This window comes from Macaca mulatta, chromosome 7, assembly GCF_049350105.2.
Source record: "Macaca mulatta isolate MMU2019108-1 chromosome 7, T2T-MMU8v2.0, whole genome shotgun sequence".
NCBI lineage: Eukaryota > Metazoa > Chordata > Mammalia > Primates > Cercopithecidae > Macaca > Macaca mulatta.
In genome coordinates, this window is record NC_133412.1 from 12,422,240 (window position 1) to 12,435,223 (window position 12,984).

Sequence of the window (12,984 nt, forward strand, 5' to 3'; positions counted from 1 at the left end):
AAATAAAATTTACCTAATCTTAGATTGAAGAAGTCTACTTTTGGGAATATATATATATGTGTGTGTGTGTGTGTATATAATTATTTAAATGCATACATATATGTATATGTAAAAAGATGTCCATTGTGGTAGTATATATAATAGCAAAAGACCACCTAATGCTCTTCAGTAGGGGATTAACCCGAGGTTAAGCAGCAGCTGTGGTGGGACCAGGATTTGAATCCAGGCAAGCTAACTTCACATTTACAAATGCAACGCTTTACTGCTGTCAACTGAACTAGGGCCATTGTCTTAGAAGCTTAAAATGCTCTATTAAACGCTGTTCTGGGTTTTGGCCAGAAGGAAGAGTAGTTAGAAATATGTCATAAACATTACTAAAGTCATGAAACCAGTCAGAAACAGAGACACGATTAGAATTCCCATGTTCTTGAGTCTCAATCTATAAAGCACCCTGCTATTTCTCATCTCAGTTTTGAGTTGACACATTTAACTTAGTTGCATGTCTGTAAAAAAAAAAAGTTCTAATGAATCTTTCAAGGTGTTCTGCTAGCTGCTCTGTTTTGAAGTATATCTGATGCATGATTTATATATTAGATTAATTAAAAACACGTCCATTACTTCGGGGCCTTGGGTGGATTTTTAAAGGAAGCATATGACATATTCGACCCAGCAGTGAAGATTCTCCACAGGTCTCCCGCGGGCGTGGGCGGGTGGGACACGGCGGAGTGTCCGGCCTCCATCTTTGGCACCGAGAAAGACAAAGTCAGCTGTTCATTTTACTTCAAAGTTGGAGCATGTCGTCATGGAGACAGGTGCTCTCGGTTGCACAGTAAACCGACGTTTAGCTAGACCATTGCCCTCTTGAACATTTCCCGTAACCCTCAAAACTCTTCCCAGTCGGCCGACGGTTTGCGCTGTGCTGTGAGCGGTGTTGAGATGCAGGAACACTGTGATGAATGTTTTGAGGAGATTGGTACAGAAATGGAGGAGAAGTATGGGGAAGCTGAGGAGACGAACGTCTGTGACAAGCTGGGAGGGAGACCCCGTGGTGGGGAACGTGCACGGCAAGTTTGGCCGTGAGGCAGATGCGGAAAACGCTGTGACTGACTTGAACAACCGTTGGTTTGACGGACAGCCGAGCCACGCCGAGCCCTCCCCCCAGACGGACTTCAGAGCAGCCTGCCGCCGTCAGGATGAGACCGGAGAATGCTCCCGGGGCGGCTCCTGCGGCTTCGTGCATTTGAAGCCCATTTCCAGAGAGCTGCGGCGGGAGCTGTACGGGCGGCGTCGCAAGAAGCGTAGATCAAGATGCCGATCCCGGCAGCGTCGTTCTGGGTCTAGAGACCGTGGTCGTGGCGGTGGCGGTGGCCCAGGCCGCGGCGGCGGGAGCGTGACAGGAGGCAGTCGAGAGGTCGTGAAGGATCTGGGCGATTCTGAGCCATCCCATTTTTACCTTATGTCTGCTAGAAAGTGCTTAGTTGATTGACCATAGCAGTTCATAAGGGGATTTTTTAAACAACCACCACCACCACCACCACCACAACCACCACCACCACCACCACCACAACAACCACAACAACACAAAGATCGGTTTCTGAATAAAATTTGTAGTGATAACAGTAAAACAACAACAACAACAAAAGATTCTCCATAAGTAGTGGAGGGTGCCTCACTAATCCCGGCACTTTGGGCGGCTGAGGTGGGCAGATCACGAGGTCAGGAGATCGAGACCATCCTGGCTAACACGGTGAAACCCCGTCTCTACTAAAAATACAAAAAATTAGCCAGGCGTGGTGGCGGGCGCCTGTAGTCCCAGCTACTCAAGAGGCCGAGGCGGGAGAATCGCTTGAACCCGGGAGGCAGAGGTTGCAGTGAGCCAAGATGGCACCACTGCACTCCAGGCTGGGAGACAAAGAGAGACTCTGTCTCAAAAAAAAAAAAAAAAAAAAATCTCCACAAATAGGGATGGCTCACCTTTTGACGCCAGATCAAAAAGATGCTCTGAGTGTTGGGAGGGTGGGAGGAGAGTGAGGGATGAGAAACTGCTTAGTACCTACAAGGTACACTATTTGGGTGATGGCTATGCTAACAGCCCAGCCCTCACCACTATGCAGTATGTCCATGTAACAAAACTGTCCTTATACCCACTAAATCTAGAATTTAAAAAAAAGCTCTGAGGAGATAAGTAGACTTGACCTCTCTAACTCAAGATGCAGAATCAGAGCTACCACAATTTTGCTTCCATTCCTTATGGCTCAAAACTTCAAACTGCTTTTGCAAAGGCAAGCAACTTATTCTTCTCCTGCCGGGCTTGAGTTATTAAACTTCCATTACATTTAGACAAAATGCAATTCTCAAAATAGGATGCAAAGACAAGCGCCAATGTGCCTAGGAAACCGAAGGAAGAAAGAATGATTGAAGGCCGGGCGCGGTGGCTCAAGCCTGTAATCCCAGCACTTTGGGAGGCCGAGGCGGGCGGATCACAAGGTCAGGAGATCGAGACCACAGTGAAACCCCGTCTCTACTAAAAATACAAAAAATTAGCCGGGCGTGGTGGTGGGCGCCTGTAGTCCTAGCTACTCAGGAGGCTGAGGCAGGAGAATGGCGTGAACCCGGGAGGCGGAGCTTGCAGTGAGCCGAGATCACGCCACTGCACTTCAGCCTGGGCAACAGCGTGAGACTCCGTCTCAAAAAAAAAAAAAAAAAAAAAAAGAAAGAAAGAATGATTGAAAGTACAAAGATCTTTCAAAATCAACACTGGGTACCATGGATTCATGATTTCTTTTAGAAGTTAGCTCTGGAAGGGGCACTAGATGGATAGAACATAAAAAGGTTCATTTCTGTCTCCCTGACTCTGTTTTATAATTAAGTTTTAGGACTTGCCAAAAATATTCCAGGGTTTGGAAGAGAAAAAGGTAAAAAGGTTGCAAGAGTGCAAGATTTCAAGAGTCATCTTTGAAAGCTAGGCTAATATATCAACCTGGATTAGTCTGCCAAAAACACGAAAATATAAAAACATTATAAATTAGTCACATGTCCATGACTGTAATCTGTTTGCCTGATGCCAGATGTACTTATGATAGGAAAAACAGGTGGCTTAAAAATAGCTTAAAAATAGCTAGAAAATTTTAAGTACTTATATAACACATTTTTTTGTTTTAGGTATCAAATGGGTTGTTATCTTATTAGGGTTTCCAGTAAAAGAAGTGCCTATGATTTAACTTGGACCAATGGTAAGTTTTCCCATTTTAATATTTCAGTGTTCATTTATGGAACTATAATACCATGTAGTACAAATCCGTTATTAAATCAATGCATTCATTATCTGAAATAAAAGTTTTATTCAATCACTGTATTTTGATAGATTAGACTATCGCACACAGGCAGGAGATAATGGATTGAAGAGAGTGTCCTTGAAGAGGAGGAGCTCACGCCTCCTTTCTTATACATTCTCAGGAGACAGTCCATTTCTGACACCATCAAGATTTCAGATGGCTGGCAAGGACTCTGAGCCAGCCCTATGTGGTATAACAAATCAGCACATGAACGAGCTAACCATGTAACTAGTGAGAGAAAGAAAATGAAATCACTTCTGCTTAAAATCTCTCGATGTCGTCTTTTAACCTATTAAGGTGATCGGCTCAGGTGGCTTTATGGCGACCCAGTCATGTATATGGTAAGGAGTCACTAGAAGCCATCATCAAAGTTAGTAAATCTATTTCTGCTCTCTGCAAGCTTTACTCATGTAGATTGATCTGCACATCTCTCTTACTGCCCAACAATTAGGGAAAGAGCAGGAAGTGCTGTGACGAGAGGGAGGAGAAAGAATACGAGACCTACTAGGCAGATATGCACAAACAACACAGATCCAGAAAAAAGATGCTAATTGGTATTTTTACATTGGTATGCAAGAGGGAAATCAAGGCTCATTTAAAAAAATACTCACTTTCTAGGCCAGGCATGGTGGCTCATGCCTGTAATCCCAGCACTTTGGGAGGCCGAGGCAGGTGGATCAAGAAGTCAGGAGTTCAAGACCAGCCTGGCCAAGATGGGGAAACCCTGTCTCTACTAAAAATACAAAAATTAGCTGGACATGGTGGCAGGCACTTGCAATCCCAGTTACTCGGGACGATGAGGCAGAGAATTGCTTGAACCCAGCGGGTGGAGGTTGCAGAGAGCAGAGATCGTGCCACTGCATTTCAGCCTGGGCAACAGAGCGAGACTCCATCTCAAAAACAAACAAACAAACAAACAAAAAAACACAAAACAAAACCTCACTTTCCTGTAACTACCTACAACTTTGTGCACTGATTGGGTCTTCTTACATACTTTTGTGTTTTGGATGCTGGAATAGTCATCAGCATAGACTAATTTTGATACTGATGATCTCTAAATTCTTCTGGCAAGAGGGCATGGTTAATAAAAGTTAAAAAAACAAAACTGATTCATATATATGTGTGTATATGTGTATATATACACATATATATAATGTTTAGAATCAAAAATCAAATATGTATTTGTGTACTCTAAGAGAAAACCTTGTTAGTTAAATATTGATATGAGGGTCTGTCACTTAGTGGCAAAAATTCTTCAAATTTCAAATCTTAAAGATCTCTTCCTCAATTGTGGGTTTCTCGCAATCGTGTGCTGGATGCCTACACTACCACAAAGATCTCTGGGAAATGCTCTTTGGCAGCTGAACTTGGAAATTATGATGAAAAAACACTCACTAGCACAAGTTGTGTAAAAAGATGGTGATGCTACTTTCAGAAAATTTAATAGCTGTTTGCATTTATTTATACACATAAGTGCCATCACCATATTAATATAAACTGTTTCTATTAAAAGTCGAAGGAAGTGAAAAAGAGAAGAGGAGATTCCTAGAGAAAAAAGAGAAGCACAGAATCAGCAGCCTCTACCTTCCCAAACCATTTCAAAAATCACCCTACCCATCAGAAGGATTTAAAATTTTCCCACTTTATAAAAGGAAGGGAAATAATTCTCGATTGGAGAGAAGGGACCTTATGATCAAGCCATTACATTGTTTCCCCACTTTTCAACGTATGAGTAAAGAGGACAAGACATAGCTACCCACCTTCTGAAGCAAGGCAGGCCTGAGGTTGCACTAGCTTCATGTCCAGGTCACAGTCAGTGTCGCATCTACCATGCCTTCTGCTTGCAGCTCGGATGCAGTTCTGCATCTGATGCATTGGATGGCATGTGATGGCTTTTTCCGGGTATAGTATCAGAGTGATTTATGAGAAAGGAATCAGAAACGGGTTGAGTCTTGCAGTGCACAGTGTCTTCATACCCTTGACTAAAAATGCTAACAAGGGGGAACTTTGCAGGGCTCTAAAACAGCTCTCAGTCATACTGTAGTATATACAGTGCTCCCCGCTTTGGCCTGGCATTAAGATCCTTTTGAAAGGCCAGGCAAGGTGGCTCATGCTTGTAATCCCAGCACTTTGGGAGGCCGATGGGGGGAGATCACCTGAGGTCGGGACTTCGAGACCAGCCTCACTGTTTTTTTCATATGAAAGGAGTCATTCACATCAATGAGTGCTTTGTGGGCACTGGGGTCAGAAAATAGGCAGCTGTACAAGGCAGTAGGTACCCGTTTCCATTCTTAACTAGGCTAGTCAGTTGAAATGCCCAATATATGTACCTTTAAATCCCTTACTTAGGCTTTGAATGATTGCAAAAACCAAGTTTTGTTTACGAATTTAGTTTTCCTGTTTTCCCAGTGCTAGGGAAGGAGCACTTTCTTCTCTTTCTACTGACAATGAGGCTCAGCTCTTGACAATGTAAACTCTGTAAGAAACTCTAGAATTTTGACACATTGTTGTATTCACTCATTAAGCAACAAAGCCCCTTTCCCAAATAAATAGACTTGAGGTCTAGATCATGAAGGCCTGAAGAAGTCAAGTTAGGTGCAGAAGACCGTCTTTTGAAGTTCACCATGAAAACAGTGCAAGGGCACAGAGTGGCTGCAGCTGTTGCTTGTGAGGATAAACGAGATAATGGATACTCATGTGCTAAATTGTGTCTTTTCCCCACAACCCCTGCCCCAATCCACATGTTGAAGTCCTGACTCTCAGTGCCTCAGAATATGACTGTACTTGGAGACAGCACCTTTGAAGAGGTAATTCAGATAAAATAAGGTCATATGAGTGGACCTTAATACAATATGACTGATATCCTTATAAGAAGAGGAGATCAGGACACAGTATGCACACTGAGGAGTGACCATGTGAGGACATAATGAGAGGAAACCATCTACAAGCCAAGGAGAGAGGCCTCACAAGAAACTAAACCTGACAGCGCCTTCACCTTGGGCGTCCACCCTCCGGAACTGTGGGAAAATAAATTTCTGTAGTGTAAGGCACCCTATTTGTGGTATTTTGTTATGGCAACCCTAGCAAACTAATACAGATTTGAAAGTATTGGTAATTTATGAAGTATTATACAAATGTTAGTTATTATTATGTGATTATGTTGCACTGGAATAATGTTATTATTCTAAAAATAAGAGTGAGGGAGGAAGACGTATCATGAAGGAGCTAGGGAGTGGAAAGCGACCTGGACACTAAAAAGGAATGTCGTTGAGTAAAAATGGATTGAATGCTAGGTGCTTGGTTGTACCAAGATGAGGAAACTATGCATTTTGACCCCTAGCAAATGTCAACATGATAAGGAAGATGCTGAAAGAAGCTCGGGGAGTGGGGGAAAGGCAATTACTTCTTGTTGGGTGTGATGAGTGGAGGTGGGGAAGGGGGAGTTTGCAAAGTTTTCATAAAAATAACGTAACATTGAAGGTTCAAAAACGAAGACTTTTCCAAGTCAATGAAGTGAGGGCAGAGGAGAAAGCAAGTTCAGCAGCACTGTTACATGGGTGTGCCATGTCACTGGGAAGAGCACACACTGTGCTGGCAGGACATGAAACAGAGGGGACAGTGCTAGGGGATAAAGTTGAGAAATGGTTGGCATCAATTTGTGAAGGGCCTCGAATGCTGTGTGAAGGGACCTGGACTTTACCATACAGACAATGAAGAAGAAAAAGTATATATGTATTTTATTCTCTCAATAGTTCTTTACTTTATGATTTTATCTGCTTTTCTCACTTTCATCTTCATACCTTTACCCAGACTTCAAGTGCTGTCTTTCCCAGTCCACTGGGTTCCATCAGCCAAATGTTCCTTTAAGTCCATCTTTTCTGAAGACTTAGCTGATTTTCTATTGAGTCCATTCTTGAAAGCTAATCAGTAACCTGGATGTCCTACCCTGTGCAAAGTTTGTCACCAATTTGATGGATCTTTTAGGAAAAGTCATTTTTGCAATTTGTTAAGAACTGACAATAATGGTCATTTAGAGAGGTCTTGTCAGCCAAACTGTGATGGGGCCAAAACATAGATTAATTGGGAGAGTAAAATGTGTCTAAAAGTTGACATATACCCTGTTGTCTAGTCTGGGCATTCTCTCCCTCTCTGTGTCTGAATTAAAATAACATCCATCAATTATGGAACAGCCAAACAGTTAAATATAAGTTATGAGATTAATTGGAAATGCATGCCAATTCTTGAACAAGTTTCAAGAGAAACCTTTCTTGATTCATGTTTATATATCACAGGGAATAATGAAAGTCACATTCATCTTTTACTTAAAACAAACCCTCATCACATCTACTTAAATAGCTCTACAGAAACTTTTGACTATGGTGGGTAAGCTGTAACACTACAGAATACACAGCTCACCACAATTATCTGGTGAAAAAATGGGCTGAATGTCTCAAAAGGCAGAAAAACTCTTATTACCACATTTTCTGCTCCCATATACCAACTTGTAAATTAGAAGTAAATGTACATGCTTCTGATCTCAAACTATCTTCAGTACACTAATAAAATGCTTCCATATTGGCCAAGAGTTAGTTTTTATATTTTTAGAATTTATTCTTCTAATAAATCTAAAATATTTAATACATAATTTTCGTTATAGAAAGGAAATTCTTAGAGTATCAGTATAAATGAGGTGGTTAGGAATAAGAACTCTGGTGTCAGATTACCGAGGTTCAAGTCCTGCTTCTCTAGTTTGTAGTGACCTTGCCTAAGTCATTTTTAATCTCCCTGTACCTTAGAGAATTACCATGAAGATTAAGTAAGGTAATGGAAGTACAATGCATGCATAGCACAGTAGTGGGTAAAAGCAACAACGTGCTACATAGAAAAAAATTATTTTTTGCTAGATGCTGTGTCTCTAAATAGATTTTTAAAGCTCTAGTGTACACCTGTCTCTTTCCACATGGAATGAAGTGAGTTGACAAGGAAGTCATACAGAATGCCTGATATGACTCCCATCTACAACTATAACTCCTCTGCCAGTGGGCAAGAAATGATAATGCTGATGCAATTGATAAGTCACAATTGCAGAAAAATCAGTTCATTTACAAGTTTCAACAAGTGGCTCAGAAGAAATTGACTTTTACGTGGCTCTAAGCATGGAGGTCAGGGAGTTTGTGTTGAAGAGAATACTTTTGAACCTTTGAAGCAAAACAGATGTTCATACCTAGGCAGAAAGGTTTATTTTGGGTCTTACTGTTGAACAAAAGAGGTGCAAAGTGTAATATTAAAATACTTAGTCCAGCTTTGCACCAGGAGGCTGTGCTGAGAACAGTTAGAGTGAAGATCTCACTCCTCAAGCAGGGTGGTAGAGTTCTTGTTTGTTGATCGAAGTGTTAACCAGCATGCTGCACGGATAATTTCTTCTCTAGGTAAATGGGTCACAGATATGAGAAGCAGTGCAGGCACCATCTTGTCCATCTGGGCTTCCAGCAATGTCTGGAACTCTTAAGATGCAAAAACAGAAAAACAATGAGTTTTCACTGTTGATCTTGAACAGAGCAGGTACACAATCAACAGCTGTTCAACAAACTCATCTACCACTGCAAAGTTGATTTCTTTAGGGGTGAGATGTGGATAAAGATTCTCCTATCTTTCTGACACTCAGCACCCATTTTGTCTGGTCCTGTGGTATGTTTTGCCTGAGGAATTTTCCATCATCACATCAAATAAAACTAATGTTAAAATATTTGCCATGTCCTCAATTTTTCTGGTTTTTCATTTTGGCAGAAATTCTACTTATAGTATGATTGAAATGAAAATGACTCTCTCTAGTTCTGAAAATGATATTCAGGTTATGGTTATTAAAAATAAAACAGAGAAATGGAACTCTAAATAAACATTTAAGACAAAATCTAATGATGATAAATATCAGCAATATCAGAGAGCACTTGCTGTTAATTTGGTAATGTTATTCAGAGAGGTGAGGCATGTGATATAAACATGGGGCAGGGCAAAAAGTATATATTTTTATTAATAAATAGTAAAAGCACAAGAAGAAAACAAAATTCTTTTCACAATACCATCCAACTTAAAAGTTCAATAAAAAATTCTCACATGGCAGTTTCCTCTCTAAACTGAGAAATTCTTTTGTAACTAAAACTGTCATGAAGTTGCCACATTAGACTGATGACCTTTAGTTATAATTGGATAATCAAATTTTAAATTGTCAAGAAATGGAACTGAAATTCATGGAATTTGCCAAGAGAATAACTCTTTGATACACATTTGACAATCTGAAAAATACCACAAGCTTCTATTGCATTATCCAAGGGCAAAGCAAGCACCTGAATATTCTTTTTAAAAGCATTTCCCTCCATGATCTCAGGATTAAAAAATATCTCAGTCACGTTTGATGAATTTGTAATACATTTGCTTCAAGTTTCCTTTGGAGTAATTTTATCAGAGATTATTTTCCATGAATCCAGTCCTCGGTATAGGTTATCTTACAGCTAACTTCTTATTGTAATGACATTTAACCACATACTTACAATGCTGCCCAGTCTCCAATTATTAACTGAGAGTATGGAAGAAACAATTCTTAAACTGGGTGAAACTTGTAATGAATAGGAATTAAACATCTTTAATGTGTGTGGATTAAGAAGACTATCCTTTACTGAATTTATTTCACATTGAAATGTTGACATTAGAGGTGATATTGACAAAAGTGAGGCTGATCAATATTGAACCCTAAGGGTCAAAGGACTTCATGTTTGGTGTAATAAGCAACTTAGTTTAGATATTACAGTGTTTCAGTAAAGTAACAATTATTAAGGGTCAGGGGAGCTTTCCATTATAAACTGTAATTTGGGGAGGCTTGTATATTTCCAGTCTCCAAAGGAAGGTGATAGTATGATCGAGCAAGATGGTGGCTTGGAAATAAAGAGAAAGCGAGTCATTAAATTTGAATTTGAGGAATGAAATTATTTCCATTTTTTAGATTCAAAACTTTTCTTTTCTTATCATCTCCATTGATCTTTAATGAAATCACTAAACCCAGGACACTTTGGATGAAAGGTAAATCTCATTTAAAATTTTAAATGGCTGGAAATCTTTTCTCGTGAAAATTATCTAGCACATACAAGAAGTCTATAAATTACAAACACTAGCGAAAGGAGCTCTGTATCAATTCAGCTAGATATGGTTCAATGAAACATCTTCTACACTTTCCACTTAGTCTCTGTGCAGAATGTTAGTACCACATGGAAATCGTTACTCTTCACTCGAACATACTTGATCATGTTTGCCTACTCAATTGCTTAAGATTTCATTTTTCAGCAAATATTACTGTTTATTTAACTAAGAAATAATGCTTTAATTATTTACTTAAAATTCTGTGTTGGACACATTGTGATTTGAACTTCAGAAAAAGCAAACAATAAGGTAAATATATACCAAATATTTTATGAAAAATAATGATGAAATAAAAAATGGGTAACTTCTTACAAGTAGATATTGCCTGGCTTAGAATTCAACAACATAATTCATTCCCTTATTATTTTGTTAAATTAACACAAAAAAGTTTAAGATTACGGACTTTGGGTTTAATAAAAATTGCATATCTGAGCACAGAGGAGGAGGCCTAGAGTACTAACTCCAGTACTGTCTGTCTATACCGGGCCCAAATAAACAAAACTTGTGAATCTTCAAGTCCTTCCTTGGGCAGACACTAAGTGCTCTGCCCTCTTGTGACCCTTCGTTTTGAATTTAGAATGTACAGATATGTTCAAACAACAGAAGTGGGCATTGATCAGTCAGGGAAGAAGCCATGCACTTTCAGTTTCCATTACATTAAACAAAATACTCATTAGTGCTTGGCATTTTCCCAAACAGACACAATCAAGGTGTCCACTGAGGGCTTGCCGTGCAGTTAAGAAGTTTAAAAAGACCTTCTAGACGTCAGCTAGGGACAATTAAGAGATGGGTTAAACTATTCCAGGGTAAGAAGGCTGGAATTACTGGAAATAAACACATGTAGAAAATCAACTGCAAATAGACAAACCACTTTATTTTTAAGATCAGTTAGATATTCAAAGAGACAAAGACTAAAGATTCCTCTGCTTAATAATTACTGCCCTCCTTGATGAAATCACAATACACTTTACTACGAGAGTTTTCAGGTACATTAAAACTAAGTCACGTCTACATATGTGGCAGAAAAAAAAAACCTGATGGAAATCTGTCATCACAACATAATTGTTCCCATCCTTTACTCAACAAGGAAACTAAGTGCTGCTACTACTAACAGGTCATAATAATGTAAGTTAGCTCAGAAATCCATATCCATTAAAACTGTTGAAACATGTTTTATGCTAAACATCCACCCCTAGATCCTCTTAGAACAGCTTCTAGAAAATATTACTGAGACCAAATACTTGCATGCAGATCAGATCAACTAAACTGTTTTTCCAACTATTTCCTTCTTTCCTTCATTCTTTCTGTTTCCCCTGTTGTCTCTTTTTGCCATCCATCCGACATTCATTAAGTACTATCTGCCAGGTACTGTGCCAAGTGCCAAGCCTATAAGAGTGAACAAGACAGACAAGGGTTATGTGTACATGAAGTTACAGTCTAGCACATGCTGCAAAAGCTTTTATATGACCTTTGCTGCTGTTGGTATTAAAACAACTACATTTGAGAAATCTTAATTCAAGACTAGTATCATAAGATAAACTTCAAAAAATCATTCATGTTACCTGTTCTTCACTCTCTGGGTAGGGGAATGAGAAGCAATGCTTTTCGTATCAAAACTTCTCTTACTATTTTTTAATTTTTATTTTTTTGAGATGGAGCCTTGCTCTGTCCCCCAGGCCGGAGCGCAATGGCACGATCTCGGCTCGCTACAACCTCTGCCTCCTGGGTTCAAGCAGTTCTCCTGCCTCAGCCTCCTGAGGAGCTGGGATTACAGGTGCCCGCCACCATGCCTGGCTAATTTTTTTTGTATTTTCAGTAGAGACAGGGTTTCACCACGTTGGCCAGGCTGGTCTCAAACTCCTGACCTCGAGCGATCTGCCTGCCCTGGCCTCCCAAAGTACTAGGATTACAGGCATGAGCCACCGCACCTGGCACCTTCTCTTATTTTAAAGTGACATTTATCTTGGAACTTTGGCTGATGCAATCTAATTTACCAGGAAGTTCTAGGAACAAATGTTAAATATAAACTCTTTCTCAAAAGGATGCTGTGTAATCTTTTCACAAGAAGTGGATGAAAGAATAGGCAAAAGGAAAGAACGTATACTTAACATGGAACATGAAAACCTCCTTGAGTTTGCCACAGTATATTCTCCCTGCTTTTTAAGTCAAAGACACCATTCTATCAGTACTTAACACGGATCTTTAAATCCCAGAGCTAATAATGCTTCCCAGCTACAGCTGGATGCATCTGACAAGCAGCATGTAGTAGGAAACCTCACAGGGGATAAGGTTCCTAACAGTCAACTAAGGGTTCAAATCCCAAAAGAGATGCCCCTGGAGTGCAGAGCACTTAACCCTTCGACCAGTACCAACATGACTATTCACAAATTATTGATGCTGCTAAATCCTTGGCAGATTGCAGACAGCTCTTGTATCCATTGAAGCTGAAGCATATGGC

The 12,984-nt window shown here is 40.0% G+C and overlaps 1 protein-coding gene and 1 pseudogene across 1 annotated transcript in view; one reads left to right on the forward strand and one right to left on the reverse strand.

The window, feature by feature from the left end:
- The first annotated feature begins 566 nt into the window (after nt 1-566).
- LOC698121 (splicing factor U2AF 35 kDa subunit pseudogene) lies at nt 567-1,613 on the forward strand (annotated as a pseudogene).
- A 6,943-nt stretch (nt 1,614-8,556) lies between these two features.
- The window catches only part of DPH6 (diphthamine biosynthesis 6), a 452,167-nt gene continuing 447,739 nt past the window's right edge, over nt 8,557-12,984 (reverse strand). The window contains exon 13 of the transcript XR_013395132.1: nt 8,557-11,912. The gene's annotated coding sequence lies outside the window, so the exon portion shown is untranslated. The remainder of the gene's footprint in view (nt 11,913-12,984) is intronic.